Source organism: Nyctereutes procyonoides, unplaced genomic scaffold, assembly GCF_905146905.1.
Source record: "Nyctereutes procyonoides isolate TBG_1078 unplaced genomic scaffold, NYPRO_anot_genome, whole genome shotgun sequence".
NCBI classification, from domain to species: domain Eukaryota; kingdom Metazoa; phylum Chordata; class Mammalia; order Carnivora; family Canidae; genus Nyctereutes; species Nyctereutes procyonoides.
The window spans coordinates 39197984-39221000 of record NW_026575046.1 but is presented as its reverse complement, the minus strand read 5'-3'; the positions used below and the strand labels follow the sequence as shown (position 1 = coordinate 39221000).

The following is a 23017-nucleotide window of genomic DNA, read 5'->3' as shown; positions in this document are numbered from 1 at the left end:
TTTTTTTTTTTTTTAAATGTTCTCTATGCCAGAACTAAGATCTAGGGATAGGCAAAGTTTGAGTCCACAGCTCAACCACACCACAAGAGACCAACAATTAATAAGATTAGCCAATTCCAGGGATCCAAAGTAATACTGTTCGTTGTCTTTTAAAATTTTGTTCTGAGTCTTAATTTTTATTTAAGAAAAAAATACCTATTTTAAACAGAAATATTACAGTTTTCTGACATTCTTCATTAAATAATTTTTACACAGAATAATCAGTAGGTAATAAAAGAATACATATGCAATATATATAAGGGGTAAATAACAAAGATATGGCAATCCCTTCTGGGCACAACACTCATTTTAATTAAAATAGTATTAGCATTAACCTGAAGTTCTCTATATACCCAAACCTTTTTCCATCTCTACATCCTCAGAGTAACACATATTGAATTTCTTCATTGTTTCTTTGCTTTCCTTTAGTGGTTTACGTTTATATCTCTAAAAGTTTTGTTTCATTTGAAATATATCTTAATGGAATTACAATACTACCTTCATTTTTCCCCTCAATTTACATCTTTGATTTATCCATGTTTTTTTATCTAGCTATTTATTTATTTACTTATTTATTTACAAAGATTTTATTTATTTATTCATGAGACACACACACAGAGAGAGGCAGAGGCACAGGCAGAGAGAGAAGCAGGCTCCATGCAGGGAACCCAACATGGGACTCGATCCCAGGACTCCAGGACCACACCCTGGGCCGAAGGCAGGCACTAAACTGCTGAGCCATCCAGGGATCCCCAATCTAGCTATATATTTAAAGATTTTATTTATTTATTCATGAGAGATATAGAGAGAGGCAGAGACATAGGCAGAGGGAGAAGCAGGGTCTCTGCAGGGAGCCTGATGCGGGACTCCATCCCAGGACCCTGGGATAAGGACCAGAGCCAAAGGCGGATGCTCAACCACTGAGACACTCAGCCCAGTACATACATACATACATACATACATACATACATACATATTTTTTTTACTGTAGAACAGTCTACTGTATTACTATTTCACAAATTTAAAAAACCCAACAAATTATTTACCTCATCTAATGGTAGTTATTGAATTGGTTGCTCTTCTTTCAATTACAAACTATAAACATTCTTGAATATTTCTCCTGGTGCACATGAAGGATTGACTGACTATATAGGGCATGTACTTAGGAATGAAAATACTGGACATGTGGTATAAGTAAACTCAGTTTTATCAGGTAATACTAATTTTTCAAAGTCATTATATAAACTCATTCTCCCACCAGCATTATATTCAATAGCTCAACAATGTACTAACATTTGATATTATCTATTTATGATTTTTTAAAAAGTATTAAGATTATCATTTTATAGTTTCTGATCAGTGATTAAGTATATCATCTTTACCCCCCCTTATTTAGAAAACATTTAAATCATCATGACAAATTTCTCAAAAAGATTCATGCATAAATGAGGATGCAAGGGAGCTAACTTCCTATGAGATGAATACATCCTTTGTTAATGTAATTAAATGAGTATAATGTAATGTAATGTAATGTAATGTAATTAATGAGTATAATGTGTTAATGTAATATAATGAGAGATGTATTCAATTATTTATCACTAAATTAAATTAAATTAAAAGACAAAATGGGAAGTGAAAATATAGTGTTAACCAGCAGGTATCCTTAATGTGTGGGGAAAACCATAATCCATCAATATTTCTTTGTATTTGCTTTAAAAACCTCTGCATCCAAATATATTTAAAGCAATCTTTAAAAAAAGGATACTTTTAAAATTTACTTATGTCTTTAGAGCCATAGATATGTTTTTAAATGAATGACAATTCAAGTATGGCTGATATACCTTATAATTCATGTATGTCGAGAGTATGCTTCCCTCCCCTCCCTTCCTTCCAGTAAAAAGACTGAGTGATTTAGGAAATGACAAATGTTATGTTAGGCACTAATCTAAATATATGCTTATTTTAAAAAAGTTTTATATTCTATAACTATTTTTAAGCAATGTTTTAAAATATCTGAACATATTTTATATCAGTTATTTTTATATCTTCTATATAGACAGGCAGTGGTAAAGGGAAGGCATGTACTATATTTGAAAATATGCTGAGCTGACCCTCAAATCATAATTTCTCAGTTGCATAACAAAAGACCTGTAGGTCTTATGTAAATCATTTCCCTTCTTAGCAACTCTATTTACCTCATGTACAAAAATAGAGGATTGACTTGCTGAAATTCATAAAATGTAGTATGAAAAGATAATCTTTCCCTGTTGAAGAAATTAAAGTTTCATCTTGTTATTATAAAACATAAAATGTACATTATGAGTCCGTATTAATTTCAAGTGTAAACCTTTCAAGCGTATATGTAGAATTAGGATTAAAAAAATAATGCTTTCTGCCCAGTAATAGCTGATACAGCTAGAAAATTTCAATTATGGGAGATGGACAAGTAGGCATTTAAAAACTACCCTCATGATCCATTGACTTAAAAGCAACAACAAAAAAACCCTGAGCAATTTAAAATGAATGTACCTATCTCTCTACAAATGAATTACCATATATATATATATATATTCAATTAATCTATACATAGATCATTGGATATTCTATATATATTCATTGACCATATATATAATCATATATATAATTATACATATTATTTCCATAGGTTAAGTTAAGTTCCTGGTGTTGGTAGGGCAAAGGAGATATACATTTTTAAAGTATTTACAGTTACTTGCTGAAAATTATCCAAAAAACGTGCAATGATTTACATTACCACATAACCACTGATAGTGTTTGAGATATAGGATCAGGCTATTTTGAACTGCAAATTAATAGAAAATAGCACTTTCAGTTTATTTAATAAAAAATTCATAACTTCCTATAATTGGAAGTTACAGAAAAATAAAGTTATTTTCCACAATCAAAAAAATATTTAGATATTTCAACTATTGTATTTAGAGGGTTAGATTTATGTGCTTTCATTTCAACACCATTTGTGAATCTGTACGTAATTACTTTTTACTTTCAATATACAAAGTGGAAGGATGAGAGGTCCTGAGTAAATTGTTAGACAACACGTAACGCAAGCTATCTGGTTTGCCTCTGGAAATACTCTCATGTTCATGTATGTGTTATGCAACAGGAAGAATAGGAAATGGACAGCTAAGTTTTCATATTAATTGCTGAGATGCTGAGTTATTCTGGGGATTTCAGATAATTGAATAAATTAGCTGAATTACTTGGGCAAATGAAGTCACACTTGATTCTTAGAGGATTCTCAGAGAAGTAAGCACCATTATTTAACATCATTACAAAGAGATAGCAAGTGGAGAAAAACAGGAAATATTTTTTTTTTCTTTCTAAAAAACCATCCCTAATGGATCTTACAAAGAATGTGCTAGAGAAACAGAGGATTGAACATCTGTGGAACTAAAATTCAGAAAGAGAGAATTGTTGTTCAGAGAAGATATGAAGGAGTTAACAACAACAAAAAAAATTGGTTACCAAATCTTGCCTTTAGCAATTGTTCATTGTATATGGCACCTGCCATATCTTGTCTACCAATTTTGAGCTTTGTTTTGGAAATATAGCTATTTCAATGCCACGTACACAAGCCATGGAGAATTAAGGTTTGGCCATGCTTTCACAACAAGTCCTAAGCACTAGTGAAGTGAAATTCTTTGCAATAAATCTACAGTAATATTTTGTCAAAGCTAATGCTAAATAATTAAAGGAAGCAAAGAGAGCAAGTGGTGCTATTCTCACCTTTAGAGATTTAGAGATTATATCACTTCAATAATTTAGAGATTATATCACTTCAGTGAATAGGAAGCAAAAATGTGCTTTACCTCTTTGTTAATAAGAATATAAATATTATTTTATCACAGTTTGAACATGGTAAAATACATAGTTACAGTTTATAATGTTATTTTAGAGCTTTAACAGGCATCTGATATTTTGTCCTTCAAACTAATAATATCCCTAAAGCCTTTCTTACCAGTGACATGTTACCTCATGCAAAGCAAGTTTCTAACTGCCTCTACATACAAAATTTTTATTTGATGTATCAAATGCTATCAGGAAACATTCCAAATAAAAATTTAACTCTGAGTTTACCTTAGTGAAGTAAGCAGACAATAAATAGAGCAATGTATCACCATTGCAAGAAGAATTTTGTGTGTGCATGTGTTTAATTTTAGTCTGAAATCTTTCTTGTTATATTGTAAGGTAAATATTAGGGAAATATTTGGTTCTTACAGTCATTCAATTCAAGAAAACCAGTTAAACAGTGCCCAAATGACTATTGGGTATTCTGAAGACATTTCCCCCAGATATCTGCCAGGTTGGTTAATGCTTTTCCTAACACAAGAGGGGGAAAAAAAGAAGCTCACCACCATCTCATGAATTGGCATACCTCTTCCACTAATCAGGTCACTTTCCTTAATTGGAACCATGTTCAACAAGACTAACAATGGCAACAGAGGCTCTTTGAAATGGCAAAGAACATCAGTGGGAAAAATAATCACTTTTTCTTTGAAGTTATACTATCACAGGAGCCAATTACCTTTTCAAGAAAATATTCTTATCATAGAGCAGTATCTGTGATTTAAAAAAGACTATTAGCAATAATAGGATGCATCTCTATTTGAGCAGCTCAATGACTCTTCCTCTGGAGCAATATTACATAGAAATGGAGGGCAAATTTGAATTCGAATTAACCAAACTTAAGACTTGACAAGTATGAAATTCAGTTTTTAAAATGTAGCAGGTGAGTTATGCATTTTACCAACTCCAATGTTACTTCAACTAGAAAGGTCTCTCAGACCAGGGTAACTAAATTTCATTCCATTTCTATCATATCTCATAATTTTCAGAGAACTTATCACTATTATAAATTAATTACTATTATTAATATTTTTTTCTTAAGCTTATTGTCAGTTTTCCTTAACTAGAAGATGATTTCCATAAGCTAAGTAATTTTATCTGTTTTGTTAATATCTAATGTCCAGGAGATATGCATTCAATAAGTATTTATTAAATGAGTTAACAAATGAGTGAATAAAATAATGAAAATCCACATCCATCTGGACATAAACGAAATGGTCTTGCTCTCTCTGAACTTATCATTGTTTAGCCAAAAAACTTATTGAGCTCCACATATAAAACAGTCAAATTAGTTCAAAGGCAAAATGGCAAGGCACTGAAATCCCCAGGCTTGAATCCAGAGAGACATGGGGTAAGGAGTGTTTGACACTAGCTCATTGCTTTGGACTAGCTCTTAGAATTGTGACAAATCACCTAACCATCTTGGGTCATAGTTTCATTTGTTACACAATGGAGGTAAAACTTTATAACATATTGGAAGATTTAAAACTGATAACCTATGCAAAGTGTTTGACACTGTATTAAGTACTCAATAAACGGTAGCTCTTAGAATTTTTATTAGGAATCTGTGGAGTTCCTCCTGTACAAAGTGAGTTCATATGTCCATAGATCATCAATTACAACATATGTCAAATATAATTTTCCTCGGTGTCCTTTAATCCTTAATTCTATATGTCAGAGTTTATATCTAGAATGGGAACATCAGTTATATGACATGTAAGGAGTTGACACTATACTTAGATTTTAAACACTTTCTTTTTAGAGGCAATGTAACCATTTTTTTTTGGAAATATTTCAGAGTTTTCTTCTGCATGAATGTACCTCAGGCAGTTTCAGCAAGGAATGTCTCTTTGTGCCAGTTTGATATTCTTTATTTTATATTGGATTGAGCTCACTGGAGGAAAATGATAAATCAAGGACATTTATTTGCAATAGGTTTGTGGTTTTACAAATGCAATGCTGGTAAAAATAAACCAAGTCATTTGTATTTAACATCCACAAACATCACTTCAGAGTGGAGAAAAGGTTGAGAACTGAGTTAAGTCAGAATTTGAATGCCTACAAATGACCTTGACACTTAAGTATTGCATCTGATGAACTTCTGTGGGGTTTTTTGCCCCCGATTCTTTCCAGCTACTTAGAAAAAAATACTACTTATTTTCTTTGGGTTTGAAAAACACTTTCCTGAAAGAAAATAACTTCTATTCTAAGATATTTGAGGTTTAAACTAAATACTAAGTAACTTGCTTCTCAAGTTACATTATTTAAGCTCTCCAACACAACTCTCCCAGGAAGCATCTTTTTTATGTACTCTAAAATATAAATACTCTTTTACAAAAAAGATCAGGAGAATGGAACAGCCTCGACCAATTGAATATCTCTTAATTATACATGCTAATGGACATGGGAAATAGTTCAGAGAATTTCAAACTTCAGGCAGGCTTCAAATTATTTATATATTGCTCTGATATAATTATATATTTCTCTGGTCAGAAAATACGATTTCTGCATATCAAATGTAAAATTACTCAAAGCAAATTAAAAAGCTTTAAGCAAAAAGACTCACTATTTACTTATACTTTCACTTTTTGAGGCAGGGAGATAATATAAATTATTTGGTTGAAGTGAAACAATATATAAGGATTCCCCCACTCTTTCTTTCTTTTGCCTTCATTGCCACCCCGTATTCTTTCAGCTTTATGCCTCACATCTTTGAAGTCAGCAGGGAAGTTTATCATTGCAGCCTAAGTAATATTTATGTTTTCTCATAATTGAACTATAAGCTTCATATGGAAATAAGAATAAGAGAAGACAAAGATGGAATATCTGTCATCAGGCCATCCCACTATTTTTTTTTAAATAAACTATAAAAACTGGTTAGAACATTTAAAAAAATCAATTGTCTGCTGTTTGGTATAGTCTGGACAGCAGGTGCCATCATTGAGAGAAGGGATACATGGCTGTTGAACTTCATTTGTACCTTGGCTTTTCCCCTAAGAGAATATTGTAATAATAGTGGTTAGTAAACTACACCCCTTTTCTTCCATTAAAGTATTTGACAATCCTTGTTCTAAAATATGGTGCTGGGAAAACAGGTTTCAAGCAGAGTGCAATGGTCTCAGCAGGCAGAGGACACAGAGTTGGAGTTGAGGACTGCCCTCACAGCTAGGATTTGGGACACCTGGCCATACAAAGAAGGAAGTAGGGAAGGAGCTTCAGAATCCTATATAAACCACCCTTCTTAGCTTCTTTACCAACCCTAGGCTATGCATAGGAGGTCTAGAAGTGAGAATCACTCAGAGAGGCTGGAGAGCTGGACAAGTACTTCAGAGCTTGCAGGATATTGGGAGACAGAACTTGAAGTCTGAGCCCAGCTACTGAGAAACTCCGGAATGGCATAGTCTAGGAATAAGGATCATGTCCTACTTTTTTTTTTTTTTGATCATGTCCTACTTTTAAGGGAAAAAATGAAATACAGTCATCCCCACAAAGCCTCAAAGTTTAACACTGTCAAGTTAATCTGCCTATAATCTAATTGCCTGAGAGATTTTAATTAAATACTCTTCAGAAGGTAATATTCATCAACCACGTATCTTCCATGGTGTCCAATGGAAGAAAGTGACAAGCAATCAAGAGCAAAAAAGATTCAATCATAGCAAAATCAGAGATAATTGAGATAGAGACTGTAGACAACATCATCAGTATAACTATAACCATATGATAAAGACAACTGAGAAAAGGATGGAAAATGGAGGGGAAAAAAAGAGAATTTCAACAGATACAGAATGCATTTAAAAACATTCAATAGGGGCACATGGGTGGCTCAGTTGGCTAAGTATCTACCTCACGCTCAGGTTATGATCCCAGGGTCCTCCTCAGTGGGGAGTCTGCTTCTCTCTCTCCCTCTCCCCCACCCTCTTCTCATCTTCTCTAAAATATGCTCTCTCTCAAATAAATAAAATCTTTTAAAAAGCCATTAAATATATATTCTAGGACTACGAGGTATAATATTTGAAACCAAGAATTCTTCAGGTGATTTTTAAGAGCAAACTGGAGATAGAAGAAAATTGGATTTCTGAATTAAAAGACAATTTTATAGAAAAAATCCAAACTGGAGTACAAAGAGAAAAAGATTTTTAAAGATAGTGCTAAGAAACAAATAAAGTATGAATTGCATAACATCTTATTATAGTTGGTGTTCCTTTAAAAAGGGAAAAGTATACTTGAGCATAAAAAATATGTTAAGAAATATTGTTCAATTATTTTCCTAATATGATGAAAAAAAACCAACCACAGATTTAAGAAATTCAGCAAATCCAATGCAGAATAAATACAAAGAAATGACAGCTAACTGCATGATAGTTAGAAAGTAGATATTTTAAATATAACCATATGAAAAGTATATAAACAAAGCAATAAGACTGAAGGCAAACTTTTTAACAAAATTGATGAAAGTACAAAGAGAATCTTTAAAAGGATAAAATGAAAATACTGCCAACTCAAAATTCTGATGCAGATAAAATATTTTTCAGTAATTAAAATGAGAGAAGTGAAGGTTTTAAGAGAAAAACCCTGATATTTGTATAAATTATTGTCAGCAGGGTTAAGTACAAAAATTAGCCAAAGGACTTCTTCAGGTTAAAGGAAAATGATCCTAAATGGAAGCATAGAACTTTCAGGGAAAAAATACTAGAAAGGTAAACATGATAAATAAATATAAATGAATATGAATATTAGCTATTTAATAAAAGAAAAATAATGCCTCATGAAAGGTATATTGAAAAATCACATTTAACACAAAGGATAAGAGGTGTTAAATGAAGATTAAGTGTTACAGGTTTCTTTTATTCATTGAGAAGTCGTAATGAATGAATTCAATCAATGATGATAAATCTAGGATGCACATTTTATTTAATCTGTAGAGTAACCACTAAAAGAATAAAATAACAAAAGAAAGTGTTAGTGAAGAGCTAATAAAGGAAGAACATTAACACTGATTTTTTTTTCTCTTGGCTATGTTGACTACTGATGGGCCCATCAAAGGCATTGCTCTTACATATTTGTTTTATTTATAGCATTTCCTTTTGATTCCTTTTAGAGTTTCCATCTCTGATTCTATCACCCATCTGTTCTTGCATATTGTCTACTCTTTCTTTTATATAAAAAGTATACATATAGAAAAGGAAGAAATAAAACTCCATTTCATAGTTGACATGAATGTCTATGTAGGAAATCTCAAATAATCTTCAAAAACTAAACAAAACAAAAACAAAAACAAAAAAACCAAAACTTCTGGAAGTTAAAATCATGTATATAAGATTGTAGGATATATGGCTAATGCACAAAAGTCAATTGTTTTTCTATATGCTAGCAATGAAGAGTGGAATTTTCAAATTACAAAGTCAATCAATACCATTTGCAATAACAACAGCAAAAAATGCAATACTGAGTTATAAATCAAACAATATATGTGGTAGACTATAAAACACATATAAAAGAAACCAGGGTTCTAAATCAATGGAGAATTATTCTGTTCATGGATTGGATAAGTATTATTAAAATATCAATTTATCCCAACTTAATCTGTAGGCTATAAGATGTCATGCAATTTATACTTTACTTGTTTTTTAGCACTATCTTTAAAAATCTTTTTTCTCTTTGTACTCCAGTTTGGATTTTTTTCTATAAAATTGTCTTTTAATTCAGAAATCCAATTTTCTTCTATCTCCAGTTTGCTCTTAAAAATCACCTGAAGAGGGGATCCCTGGGTGGCGCAGCGGTTTAGCGCCTGCCTTTGGCCCAGGGCGCGATCCTGGAGACCCGGGATCGAATCCCACGTCGGGCTCCCGGTGCATGGAGCCTGCTTCTCCCTCTGCCTGTGTCTCTGCCTCTCTCTCTCTCACTGTGTGCCTATCATAAATAAATAAAAAAAAAAAACAAAAAAAATTAAAAAAAAAATCACCTGAAGAATTCTTAGTTTCAAATATTATATCTCATAGTCCTAGAATATACATTTAATGGCTTTTTAAAAGATTTTTATTAAAAAAATAAAAAAAACATAAGTTGGATCTTACTGCATTTAAGTTTCTGTTCTATTAAAGAAATTACTAATAAAATTAAAAGTCACATGCTGTGACAAAATATTTGAAAAATATATCTTATAACCTTGTATATAAAACACACTGGGAAAACTTACAACTCAAAAATTAAAAAATAACTATATTTAAAAAGATTTTATTTATTTGAGAGAAAGTATGCATGTGTGCACAAGCAGGAGGAGGGACAGAAAGAGAAGGGGAAGCAGACCACCCACTGAACAGGGAGTCTGACAGGGTTCTTGATCCCAGGACCCTGGGACCATGACCTGAGCTGAAGGCAGACACTTAAATGAGTGAGCCACCCAGGTGCCCACAACCAGATTTTTTAAATGGGAAGAAACACATCTGAACAGACAACTCTTCAAAGAGGATAGAAGGATGGCAAATGAATATATGAAAAGAGCTTCAACATCATTTGCCATTAAACAAATGCAAATTCAAATGAAGTCACCACAATGTACACTATAATGGCTAAAATTTTAAAAACTGACAATAACCAATTGCTGATGAAGATTCAGAATTCTAGGATCTCTCATTCATCACTGATAGAGGTACAAAATGGTATAGCAACTTTGGATCAGTTTTCTTGTTTTGCAATGCTCATCATAATTTTATCACATGCTTCAAGTCACACCCATCATGCCCAAATGATTTGAAAACTTATGTGTACACAAAACCTGTATGTGAATATTACATATATTCATAACTTTCAAAAAGTTGAAGCCACTAAATTGCTTTTCAATAGTGAATGATAGTTACCTGGTACATTCATATAATGAAATACTATTTCTTAGTAAAAAGTAACAGAGCATTAAAAAAAAAAAAACAGAAAAAAAAGAGATCAGAATGGCAAACAAATTGTAGCCAAGAGAGATAAAGATTTGAAAAAGATCTACTGACAAAAAAACAAAAACAAAAACCTTGTTTAAAAAATTGGCCAAAGCTTCAAGCAGGCAATTCTCAAGATTATTAACTGATTAGCAAATAAAAAGTAAGCAATATAATTTATCAAAGAGATACAAATCATTAACACAATGTAATATATCCATGTACCTAACAAACAAATGTGGCTAACATTAAAAAAGGATTATATCTAGTGTTGCCAATGTGCTGCCTGTTACAATGCTAGTAAATGAGAATTGCCACTTAGAAAATCATTTGTCACTTTCTAAGATAAACATATGCATGCTCTATGACCCAGCAAGTAGCTCCACATAGTATAAATCCAAAAATAGTACTTAGAGTTCTTAAAAGATATATACAACATGTTCTAGCAGGGGTTTTTTTCCTACAAGTTTTAAAAAGATTATCCTTTTTATGGCTATGTAATATTCCATTTTATATAATATGTAGATATACATATATGTATGTAAATAAAATATACTATATATATAATCTCACATCATTCTTACCTGTTCATCTACCAACGAACACTTAGGTTGCTTCCATATCTCGACTATTGCAAATAAGCTGCAAAACATAAGGGTGCATATCTTTTTTTAATTAGAATTAGTATCTTTTTCTTTGGGTAAACACCCAGTGGTGGAATTATTGGGTCATATAGTATTTCTAATTTTACTTTCTTGACAAGTCTCCATACTATTTTCACAGTGGCTATGAAATTTACATCCTATCAACAGTGCATAAGCATTCTGTTCTTTCCACATCCTTGCCAATACTTGTTATTTCTTATCTTTTTGGTTTTAGCCATTTTGACAGGTTTAAGGTATTACCTCATTGTGGCTTTGATTTGTATTTCTTTGACGATTAGACAAATGGGTAATAAAGATGCCATATACATAACACAACAGAACTTAATACAGCCATAAAATAGAATGGGATTGTGCCACTTATGACAACATGAATGGACCTAGAGGGTATTATGCTAAGTGAAATAAGTCAGACTAAGGCAAATGCCATATGATTTCACTCCGATGTGGAATCAAACGAAACAAATGAATGAACAAACAAAAAGTAGAATCAGACTTAAAAGTCCAGAGAACTGATGACCCGGAAGAGAGGAAGATCAAGAGATGGGCAAGATGGGTGAAGGGAAATAGGAGGCACAGGCTTCCAATTATGGAATAAATAAGTCATGAGAATAAAAGTCACAGCATAAGAAATATAGTCAATAATATTATAATACCGGGGGATCCCTGGGTGGCTCAGCGGTTAAGGCCTTCCTTCTGCCCAGGGCATGATCCTCGAGTCCCGGGATCGAGTCCCACGTCAGGCTCCCTGCATGGAGCCCGCTTTTCCCTCTGCCTGTGTCTCTGCCCCACCTCCCCCCGTGTGTGTCTCTCATGACTAAATAAATAAAATCTTTAAAATATATATTGTAATACTGTTAGATAGTAACAGATGGTACTATGCTTGTGGTGATCAGAGCATAAATCACAGGGAGATGAATCACTATGTGGTACACCTGAACTAATGTAACATTGTGTGTCAACTGTATTTTTTAAAAAAATAGCTCAAATACCTATCAACAGTAAAATGGATACATATATTGTATATATAACTTGTATATTCCACCTGAAAGTGAAAATATCAAAATATTGAAAATTATTCTCTCTGAATGGTGAATTAGGAGTGATTTTTGAAAAATAAAATTTCTGTGTTTTTTTCTGTTTCTTGAGCTTTTGGCAGTAAGCATGTATTACTTTTTAAAAATTAGAACAGGGGAACCCTGGATGGCCCAGCGGTTTAGCGCCTGCCTTTGGCCCAGGGCGTGATCCTGGAGACCCGGGATCGTGTCCCACGTAGGGCTTCCTGCATGGAGCCTGCTTCTCCCTCTGCCTGTGTCTCTGCCTCTCTCTCTCTCTCTCTCTCTCTCTCTCTCTGTGACTATCATAAATAAATAAAAAAAATAAAAGATCAAAAAAATAAATAAATAAATAGATAGATAGATAAATAAATAAATAAATAGATAAATGAATAAATAAATAAATAAATGAATGAATAAATAAATAAATAAATAAATAAATAAATAAATAAATAAATAAATAAATAAAAATTGGAACATAGTTTAAAATCCTATTAAAACAAACAAACACAATCAGCGAGGTGACGCTTCTTTAGAAAACCCTTCACCGGAAGAGAGGACCTGCTCTTCCGGCCCCGGGAGCGTCGTTCCCCGGATGCTGGCGCCGGAAGCTCGGGCTGCGGTTGCGCGGGAGAGCGCCGGCGCGGGGCGCGGGGCGCGGGGCGCGGGGCGCGGGGCGCGGCGAGGGCCCTGCGCGGGGCCGCGAACCCGCCGCTGGACCGCGAGGAGCACGGCCTGCGGCTCGGGGAGAGCTTCGGGAGGCGGCCGCGGGCGTCTTTCCACACCATTCGCTGGGACTTTAAGCCGGCATCTGCAGATACTTGATGCGAAGGAGAGCTTCAGGTTGGCTGGCAAAGGAGATGAAGTCCCAGTTACACTGCCACGCGTCGCTGGAGCCACACCACCAGTGACTGCGTTCAAGGGGAACGAACGGCCTTCTCAGGAAGACTGCGTGCTTATTATTAATCGTGGCCCTGGTGACTCTGTGCTGGAAAAACTCAGCAGCAGCATTCAGGTCGAGAAAACAAGAGCCGACGGGAGCAGTAAAATCCAAGCCCGAATGGAACAGCAGCCCACTCGTCCCCCGCAGCCATCACAGCCACCGCCACCGCCACCGCCACCTCCACCACCTACGCCGTTCAGGGCTCCTGCAAAGCCTCCAGTTGGACCCCAAACTTCCCCCCTTGAAAGATAACCCCTCACCTGAACCCCAGCCGGGGGACCTCAAAGGAGAGCTGAGGGCCGAAGCTGACATTTTGAACAGATGCGCGGCAGCAGTGGGAGCAGTTCCTCAGACCCCGAGAGCTCATCGACAGCTCGAGCAGCGGGGCTGAGGGCAATGGCCCAGCGCCCCCTCCGCCGCCCGCACACCGGCAGCCCTGCAACAGCAGGCCGGCCGTGGCCAACGGAACCAGACGGCCGCTAGGAAGCAACCAGCTCATGAACACGCTCAGAAATGACTTGCAGTTGAGTGAGTCTGGCAGTGACAGTGATGACTAGAGTCGGAGCTTTCGAAATCAGCTCCTCGTGCACAGATGTGCTGCTGGACCAGGCTGCACTCGCATAGGGAGCCCCTTGCTGAGAGGGACGCGCTATGGATCAATGACTGTAGTAGGAGTTTGAAGCTCTGGAGGGCTCAGACATTCAAGTCTATAACTTAGTGGTGATGGGTGATTTTCTCGTGTAATTTTTGAATCTCATGTTGCAAAGTAGAACTATGGAAGAACTAAACAGAATTATATTTCTAGGGATCCCTGGGTGGCGCAGCGGTTTGGCGCCTGCCTTTGGCCCCAGGGCGCGATCCTGGAGACCCGGGATCGAATCCCACGTCGGGCTCCCGGTGCATGGAGCCTGCTTCTCCCTCTGCCTGTGTCTCTGCCTCTCTCTCTCTCTCTCTCTCTCTGTGACTATCATAAATTTAAAAAAAAAAAAATATATTTCTATTTGGTTAACACTATTCCTGAAAAACAGACCAATGTACCCCGGTCTAGGTTACTCAAAGGCCGTTATCTTTAGCAGACCAGTGATTCAGTTTTAAACCTCAGCAGCCACAGTTTGCCCCAGTGGTCTGCACCAGTGAAATGAAACCTGGTCTTTGAGGGGTAGGAGAGAGAGGGAAACCTCAAACTGCAGCACAGAAGTATGTTAAAACCACTTTAAACTGTTGAGACAAAGTGGTAAGGAAGTTTTGTCTGACCCAGTCTGATAAGCCTGTGTAGAAATGGACTTCAGGAGGGAGTCCTAGAGTGTCCTCCTGAGGGTACCCTAGAGCTCTGCTAGCTCAGGCCCCTCATTTACAAATAAGGAAAAAGCAGTCCAGGGCGGGCTTATGGTCGGTCTCCTACCCCATCCAAGCTTTTCCTGCTTCTCCCTCCTTTGAATCTCTGTGGTTGGAACCAGAGATTCTCTTGCAAGACGTTGATAGTTGTACATCAGAGCTTTTATTCGATTCCAAAAGACAAAAGTGTTGGGTACTTCTGGCTCAAATTCTGATCCAAAAAGTCCCTAAGTACATGAGTCTGGGTGAGCAGATTAAACCAGCAGCCACTGTGTTAACACCTGAGATTCAGTCAGATTGGGGCTTTTAGTTCCATGTAGATCCATGCTACATGTGCTTCACTCAGTGCATTTTAGTAGGGGGAGGTAGGAGTGGAAGAGCGGTATAGTGAAGGAATCTTTCTGAACAAAAGAATCAGCAGCAGGTTTTCAAAAACCAGAATCCAGATAGGAAGCAGTTCTGCAATATAAAATGAGCACATTCTTGGAGAAGGCATTTCTGTTCATGCTTTTGTACCACTGTTTGTGCCTGACTCCCAGAACGATTTGTATTTTTGATATACAACTAGAAGAAAGTCACAAGATTGCCTTTTTGCAGTGTGCAGTTTCCAAATGAATGTTACAGGAAACTAGTCACTAGGAAATGTTCCACATTGAGTAAATGTGTGACAAATTGTCCCGTGATTAGTATGGAGTAGCCCATTTCTGTAATTTGAATGAATACAATTTGAATGTCCTGAGAAATGTCCATTTACTTTGGTTCAGTGGGCATCAAGAACGTTAAAAATGATTTTCCTTCCTTGGGTTCCTGCACTCAAAGATGGCCTCTGCTTCCCCAGCCAGCAGATGGAAGCCACCTGGACCTGGAAAGGAATTAGAGGATTCATGGTGGGGGCTTTGGTGAGAGTTGCACCTTACAGAATCACCGGTTTGATGCACACAGTGGCTCCAGTGAGCTGGAGATATGGGCCTGGCGCCATTATCCAGTGGCACACTCACCCCCCCACCAAGTATAGGTAATAGGGACACACTAGAACTCTGTGGTGGGTTCTCAGCCCATCCTGAGGTTTCCGTGGATTTAATGGTAGGTAGGAATTTATAATGAATTGGTAATTGTTTTATAATTCCTTGGTAATGACAGCTCAGGAAAGGTGAAGATCTTGATTGGGAGACTTGACTTGTTACTGGATGTGGGAATTGTTTCACTGATCTTAACTTGCTCAAGCTGGGGCAGGTTCCAGGAACTTGAACTAAAAAAAAAATCTATTTAAACCTCTCTTTTTTCTCTCTCTCTCCTAAAGTCTTGATTTATACAGATAGAGCTGTGGTTTTTGGCATGTCGGGTCAAGAAGTTTGTTTCTATAGGAAATGCTTGCATGTGGCACTGGGTTTGGGGAGTTGAGATCTGTGGGTTTCAGGCCTTTCCTCTGTCATCCATCCCATCTGACACTGCACGTTTGTCCTCTAGCCCGCTTCCAGTTTGTTCTCTGCACAAAGCCTTCAGTGGTTCCCTCTCCCTACCCTCTACCTTTACCCACCAGAACAAGGAATCTTTTCCTTTCAGAAATCAAGAATTTGGCCTCATAGATTACTTCTTATGAGTAAGCTTGTGCCAGCCTCCTTGGACTTGTTCTTTGTGCCTCGTGCCTTCTCAGTCTCTCTCTCCCTTCTCCCCCATCAGGCCTCAGGCCCGACGCTCTGTAGGTGCCATCTTCGTGGACTCTGTCTGTTTCAGCCCACTGGAGTGCTTTGTGTACATACTGACCTTCCTCTTGCTTGCGCTCTGGTTGCTGTGAACTCCTTAAGAGCAGGGACTTGTCTGTCATTCTCATCGCTACTCCCTGGGGTGTCTACAGGAATAGACATTCAGATGCTTATAGCCTGGTGGGGAGGAGGCAGAGAAAACCAACCAATGGAGTACAGAGGGTAGACCTGGAGAAAACATTCCAAGCATTTGGATACAGCTGAAAATGATCCATGCTGATTTTCATGCTTTTCAGTCTCTAACTGAATTGTTAAAATTGCCTTTTCTTCATCCTCTATGACTACCATCCCGTGAGTCATTAGGTAAGGTATAAAGACTTAAATCCGAGGTACCCAAGAAGCCATGGCAAGCCACAGTAAAGATGTGATTTGGGGAAACTTAATACAAACTAGAGATTTGTGATGATGCCACACATTAACTATTTTATTTCTATACCAGAATAATTTTTTTTTTCTGTGTGTGGTATTAATATGTATGTGCTTCAGTGGTGGGAAAACTTGAAAATTCCAAAATCTTTGCTATCCTAATTGAGAGGCTGATTAAGTAGGGTGTGTGTGTGTGTGTGTGTGTGTGTGTGTGTGATGTATTTATTACATTATTTTGAAAGATAATAGTCTGTTATGTGGATGTATATTAGGTACAGCCAAATTGGATGTTTCCGTTTGTCAAGGAAGGTAGGATTTCTGAAACTCAGGCCTTAACCAGTAGGTTGGAAGACAAGACCAATCGAAGCATTATGAAATGTGTGTTTTTGTTGCTTCTGTCCTGTCTTGGGTTCATTGTCTTATTCTTTAATGACTTTTAAAATCTTGTGCCTAAAAGTTTATTTAGCATAATTATGAAGTAGATATGCATGTTTACATTTATGTAAAATATTTGCTGTGTAAAGTTTTTTGGTTTATTCTCTTAAAGATCACTATAAGTTAAAAAAAAAAGTCAGCAATACAAAAAAAAAAAAAAAACAACAAAAACGCTTCACCTGGTCAGTATCAGAAGACAGCTTTCTGAAATAAGAAATGACACCCAGAAATGGAGACAATTACAAATTAGCCTATACAATTCTGTTTAGCTTCAGACAAAATTAAAGCCTGAAATAATTTTTACATAAATTCTTCAAGCTCTTGAATACAGCCTCCAGCCCATTGAACCTCGAGGCATTAATGTCAGAATGTAGTCACCCTACATTAAGTTAGACTCATATTCATAGAGAACTACTAAAATTAGAATATTTCCTTTGGAGATGCCATAATGACAGCTTAAGTGAATTTTGCTCCCTCTTGAGAAAATGCTAGGAACAAGGTACCATCTGGTAGGTGTATGTACACATGTCAGTGCATAACCATTCATCATGTCCTTTTGAGGACAAGAAAATGGCTGCAAAATCAAAAGTTCACATTTTGAACAGTGCGTTTCATACATCTGTTAACTCTACACCAAATGATATTCTTATTTTCTGGAATGAAAGACAATAGATTGCAGAATATATTTCACAATATTCTACTTAATCACAATGGTAAATCTGCATAAAAATTATTTGTCTTAAAGTATTAAATGGAGTATCAATATGGGCGGCCATGCCTATTCCCAAATATGTTTAATAAACATTTTTTAAAGTAAGGTGATGAAGGGTAATACATGACTCTTAAAATTATTTTCTATAGAAAAAATTTAAAAATGATGATTTTTGCATAGAAATAATATAGGTAGCATTTGACCACCCCTTTTTCTCTGTATGTATGTATACATGTATGTGTGTGCATACATACATATAGATATAGATATATATACCTCTTCATTGATGTAGCAATATCTGATGTGGGAAACAAAGGCAGAAGAAAAACATTAAATTTCCTTACTGTCTACAGCCTACTGACAAGTCCTTGAAAGAGGCAGAGTGATCTTCCTCTAGGAACTCATCTACCTCCATGTTAATACTTTGCTGAGGGCAAAAGGCGACTTTAGCTTAACATTGTCCTGACCCCTCCAGGATCCTGTGAGTCTACTTTAACATATAAAAATTCCTTTGGAAACTTACCTTTATCTCTACCCTCCAAGATAGGTGTTGGCAATTATCCCACAAATATATGACTCACTGATACACCTCTGAATGGTCTCATGACTGAGTTTTTACTAAACAGCAATAGATGACCTTTTCCTAACAATAGCTGGCCCCCTCAAGGTCCTGGAAACCATGTTTCCATAATACTGCAAGCCTTGTGCTTGCTATCCCTAACCTCCTTCCAACTTGAAAGTATAAAATGTGCCACTCTTCATGACCCCATTGCAGCTCTTTCTGCCCACAGGTCCTGACCCTGTGCTGAATAAAATCACCTTTTTGCACCAAAGATATCTTAAGAATTCTTTCTTGGCCATAGGCTCTGGACCCCAACACTTCAAATCACATCAATATCCTAATAAAATAATAGCAAATAAAAACAAACAACTGAAAATGAGTAACAAGGAAGTTATGGGTATCACCAAAAGTGAAGGAAGTCAGTTAACTTTTGGAAATTAATGTAATCCACCAAATTACGGGATTGGTCTAGAAAATTTCCTGATGTTAATAGATTGAGAAAGACAATTTGATAAAAAAGCATAAGAAGTACTGAATTTTAAGGAGCAAAGTAGGAAAGGCATGATAAAATTCATTTACATAATTCAGAATAGAGATTATCTCTAGGGATAGAAGGATGATTTAACTGAGGAAGGGCACAGATGACCTTCTAAGAAATATGATTTCAATATTATATTTCTTGATAGTGGTTTGGTGTACATTAACCTCTAAATTAAATATGAATTATCTAATTACATATTCATTTTTGATACATTTTATGTGATTAAAATATATTACAATAAAAAGAAAAATCAAAGTAGTAACATAGGTAACATTAAAAATAAAAAATATTATCAATATCTAGTCACTTATACAACTGTAGAAAACAGAGATAACCTAAATTGATATTAGAAATTCATGAGAATTCTTCTAATTTTACAGAGAAAAATTCAAACTTTTCACTTGGTTTGTGGTTTTGCAATATTTTGGTTTGCATGGTTTTGCAATATTTTGGTTTGCATCTTTTTCCTGAAAATTATTTTTAATTTTTTAAAGCTTTATTTATTTATTTGAGAGAAAGAGAAAGACCGACTGTGAGTGGGGGAGTGATAGAGAAGAAGAGAGAGACTCCTTGAGCAGATTTCCCATTGAGTGTGGAGCTTGGACTCAGAGCTCTACTCTAAGACCTTGAGATCATGACTGGAGCTGAAATTAAGAGTCAGCTGCTTAACTGACAGAGACACCCAGGCAAGATGAATTTTGAAGAAAAAGACAAGCTAAGAACAACATTGTAGTATCACTTAATCATAAACAAAACAAATATCAAATAGTCATCCAGAAGAATAGTTTGCTATTAACCTGGCTATTCATTTTATGCTTCTTTTGTTGTCCAAGATAAATGTAAAGGAAGATTGTGATTATTATGTCTTAACAATGTGCTTTTATTTCAAATCTTATGGTTTTGCTCAAAGTGAAGGAAGAGAAAGAAAAGAAATTGGGATTTTAACACATGAATGAAAAATCAACCTATTTTTAAAGATTTTTTCCCCTTAAATTTTCAATCATTTGGGGATTTCCAGTTCAATCTTTTAAACTATGAAAAATGCTTTAGGTAATTTGGTTAAAACACTGACATTTGAAAATGATGTTTAAAAGGCTCTATAACTTGAAACTTTAAAAATGAACCATCAATTTTAGTCTTGCTGTTGTTTTAGAACTGCAATTAAACATGCCATATGTTAGCTAATCTGCAAATAATACATCTGTGTTCATTTGTGGAATTTCCCTCCTCCAGACTTCTATTCCAAGCTCTACTTAACTGAAGCAGCATCCTGTGTTACAGTTACCACACTTTCCTTCTGTGGGCTGAAGATTTTGAAGTCCTCCACGTAGCCATGGGTAATCTGCATTTAGTATAGAAGGCTTAGGTTTGTGGAGGGAAAGGGGGACAGGTGGGTGATACAATTTTTATCACCTTTTCATCAACAGTTAAACAACAGACTTTACTAAGTATCTATAACTCACTAAATAGCTGTTAGGGATAATAAGCTTACTGCATAGTTTTACCTTCGAGAATTGTATCATATTATTGAAGAGATAATATACAGGTACCGCACACAATCACAAATTGTATGAAGTCACAGGTGCACGGGAGAAAAGTATGTATTAGAAGAGAGAAGGGGGAAAATCGTACCTTTAGGGTATACCTTCACCCTTTCTGACAAATTACTAATTTCCAAGACCCCATTTAATGTCACTTCCTCCATAAATGCTTCCCTGCCCTTCCCAACTCTCCCTACCTAGCCCTCCTCTCACCCATAGACAGATGTAAATCATTTTTTTCTCTGTGCTCTCACAGCACTTACCACAGATTTCTAGGACTTTCTTGTTTGAGCCTTTCCCTTCATCCTGTACTGAAAAGCAACTAAAACTTCAGCAAAACTGTTGCTTTTTTCCTTCCCCAAAGTGTAGGAAAGTATTGTCCCTTTTAGGGTTAAGTGATTGGGGTCTTGAAGAATCTAGAGAAGAGGAGGATGGGATGGGAGTACAAGAGGTCTTTGGATGAGTTCAGAAGAGAGTGTGTATCTTGATGCTTGGGGGTCAAAAAGGCGTATTAGAAAAAATGCTTTAGGCATTTATTAATCAGACCATTCCCTTCAGAACATGTGAAGAAAAAAGAAAATCCCTCTTTAATATTTGTTCGTAAATCATGCTACAATATAACAAACAATTCTTAGAGGCTAAATCATAGGGGTCATGGCTTCAGAACCATATAGCCATGGCTTCATAGAACTGTAACACTTGAATATTACCCCTTTCATAGTACATTGAAATAATCCATTTAAATTTGTAGTGGGGTAATATTTTGATATAATAACTGTTGGAGATATCTTTTGCTTTCTACTCCCTCCCAGCCCACCTCCTCACCCTGCTTTTTATGTAGCTATTCACATTAAAATAGATCAGAGTGATGAATCAAATGCATTGAAAAAAAGTTTAAAAAATACTCTTGAAAATATGGAAAGGATTTTACCTTGAAAGCAAAAGGTTTTAGTTTGTATGAGTTTGCTAATTTAGAATTCAAAAGGTTAAGTCCTAAAAAAGAGAAAGCTCATATCATAAAGAATATATTTGCAAGAAAATAAAGACAGATAAATCTGTCCTCACTCCTCAAGCCTAAGAATGACACTCAGTAAGGTTAGAGTTTTTTGTGGGATCCTGGACAAAAATAATAGACATTCCAGGAGCATGCTGTCAAAGACTGATTGCCCAGGACAAAAGGGGGGGCTGTGCCATATCTTGAGACCTAAGTGAGTGCCATCTAACATCTGTATGGATAGTGTAGACCACCTAAGACCTAGTAAGCAACATTAAGGGGCTCAGCAGAAAGGATGTGCAGTCTGCCAGGCCCTGTCCAAATTATTCCCTGCCAACAAGGTCTCTCCTTTTGTCATAGAGCAAAACACAAAAAACATCAATGCAAACAAAGAATAAACATAGCCTACCCCTTACTAAAAAAAAAAAAAAATTATGAAAAACAAAGTATAGAACTCCAGATACCTAGAAGACAGATGACAGATGGTAGTTTGAGAGTAGGAACCTTCAGTTATACATATATATGGGACTGTAAGGAATTACCTAAGATTGTTTCACATATTAGTGATTCTCAATCAGGGATAACTCAGTCTCTTCCTCCTGGAGACATTTGACCATGTCTGGAGACATTTTGGTTGTCACAAAGTGGCAGGAAGGAAAAGGTGGGGGTAGGGAGGATGTGCTATTAGCATCTAGTGAGTAGACTCCAGCAATGTTGCTAGCTACCCTACAATACACACAACAGCCATCTTACAACAAAGAATTCTGTATTTCAGTATGGAGGTCATGAAAACCATGCCCTGGAATGTGACTTGTAGTAAACAAACTTTTGTTATGCCTACTCTGCATGAGAACATGATTTACTAGTGATGCAGTAGTTTTATTTTTGTCTAAAAATTAAGGTTAGGTGAAAGAGAATGTTCTCTGCAAATGGGAGAGAAAACTCTCACGGTGATGTTCTTTTTTCCTTCAACTCTGTGTTCAGCGATACTATATTAGTAACTTAAAATTGGTCATAGTGAAGTATTTACATAAAAGTTGGCAAACTAAATAAATTGGAGCTTTTTATTTTCCCCCCATAACTGGTTGTTGAATATTTGCCAGCATATATAGTAAGATTACTGTTTTTCAAAGATTAGTTGCTAGTTTGGGTAATATAAGTAGAAGGAGGAAGCCCAGTTGGAGCTGTGTTTTTTTTTTTAAGATTTATTTATTTATTTATTTATTTATTTATTTATTTTATGATAGACAGAGAGAGG

At 36.0% G+C, this 23017-nt stretch overlaps 1 pseudogene; it reads left to right on the top strand.

Moving 5' to 3' along the window:
• The first annotated feature begins 1664 nt into the window (after positions 1-1664).
• LOC129509389 (ELL-associated factor 1-like) lies at positions 1665-14067 on the top strand (annotated as a pseudogene).
• The last annotated feature ends 8950 nt before the right edge of the window (positions 14068-23017 follow it).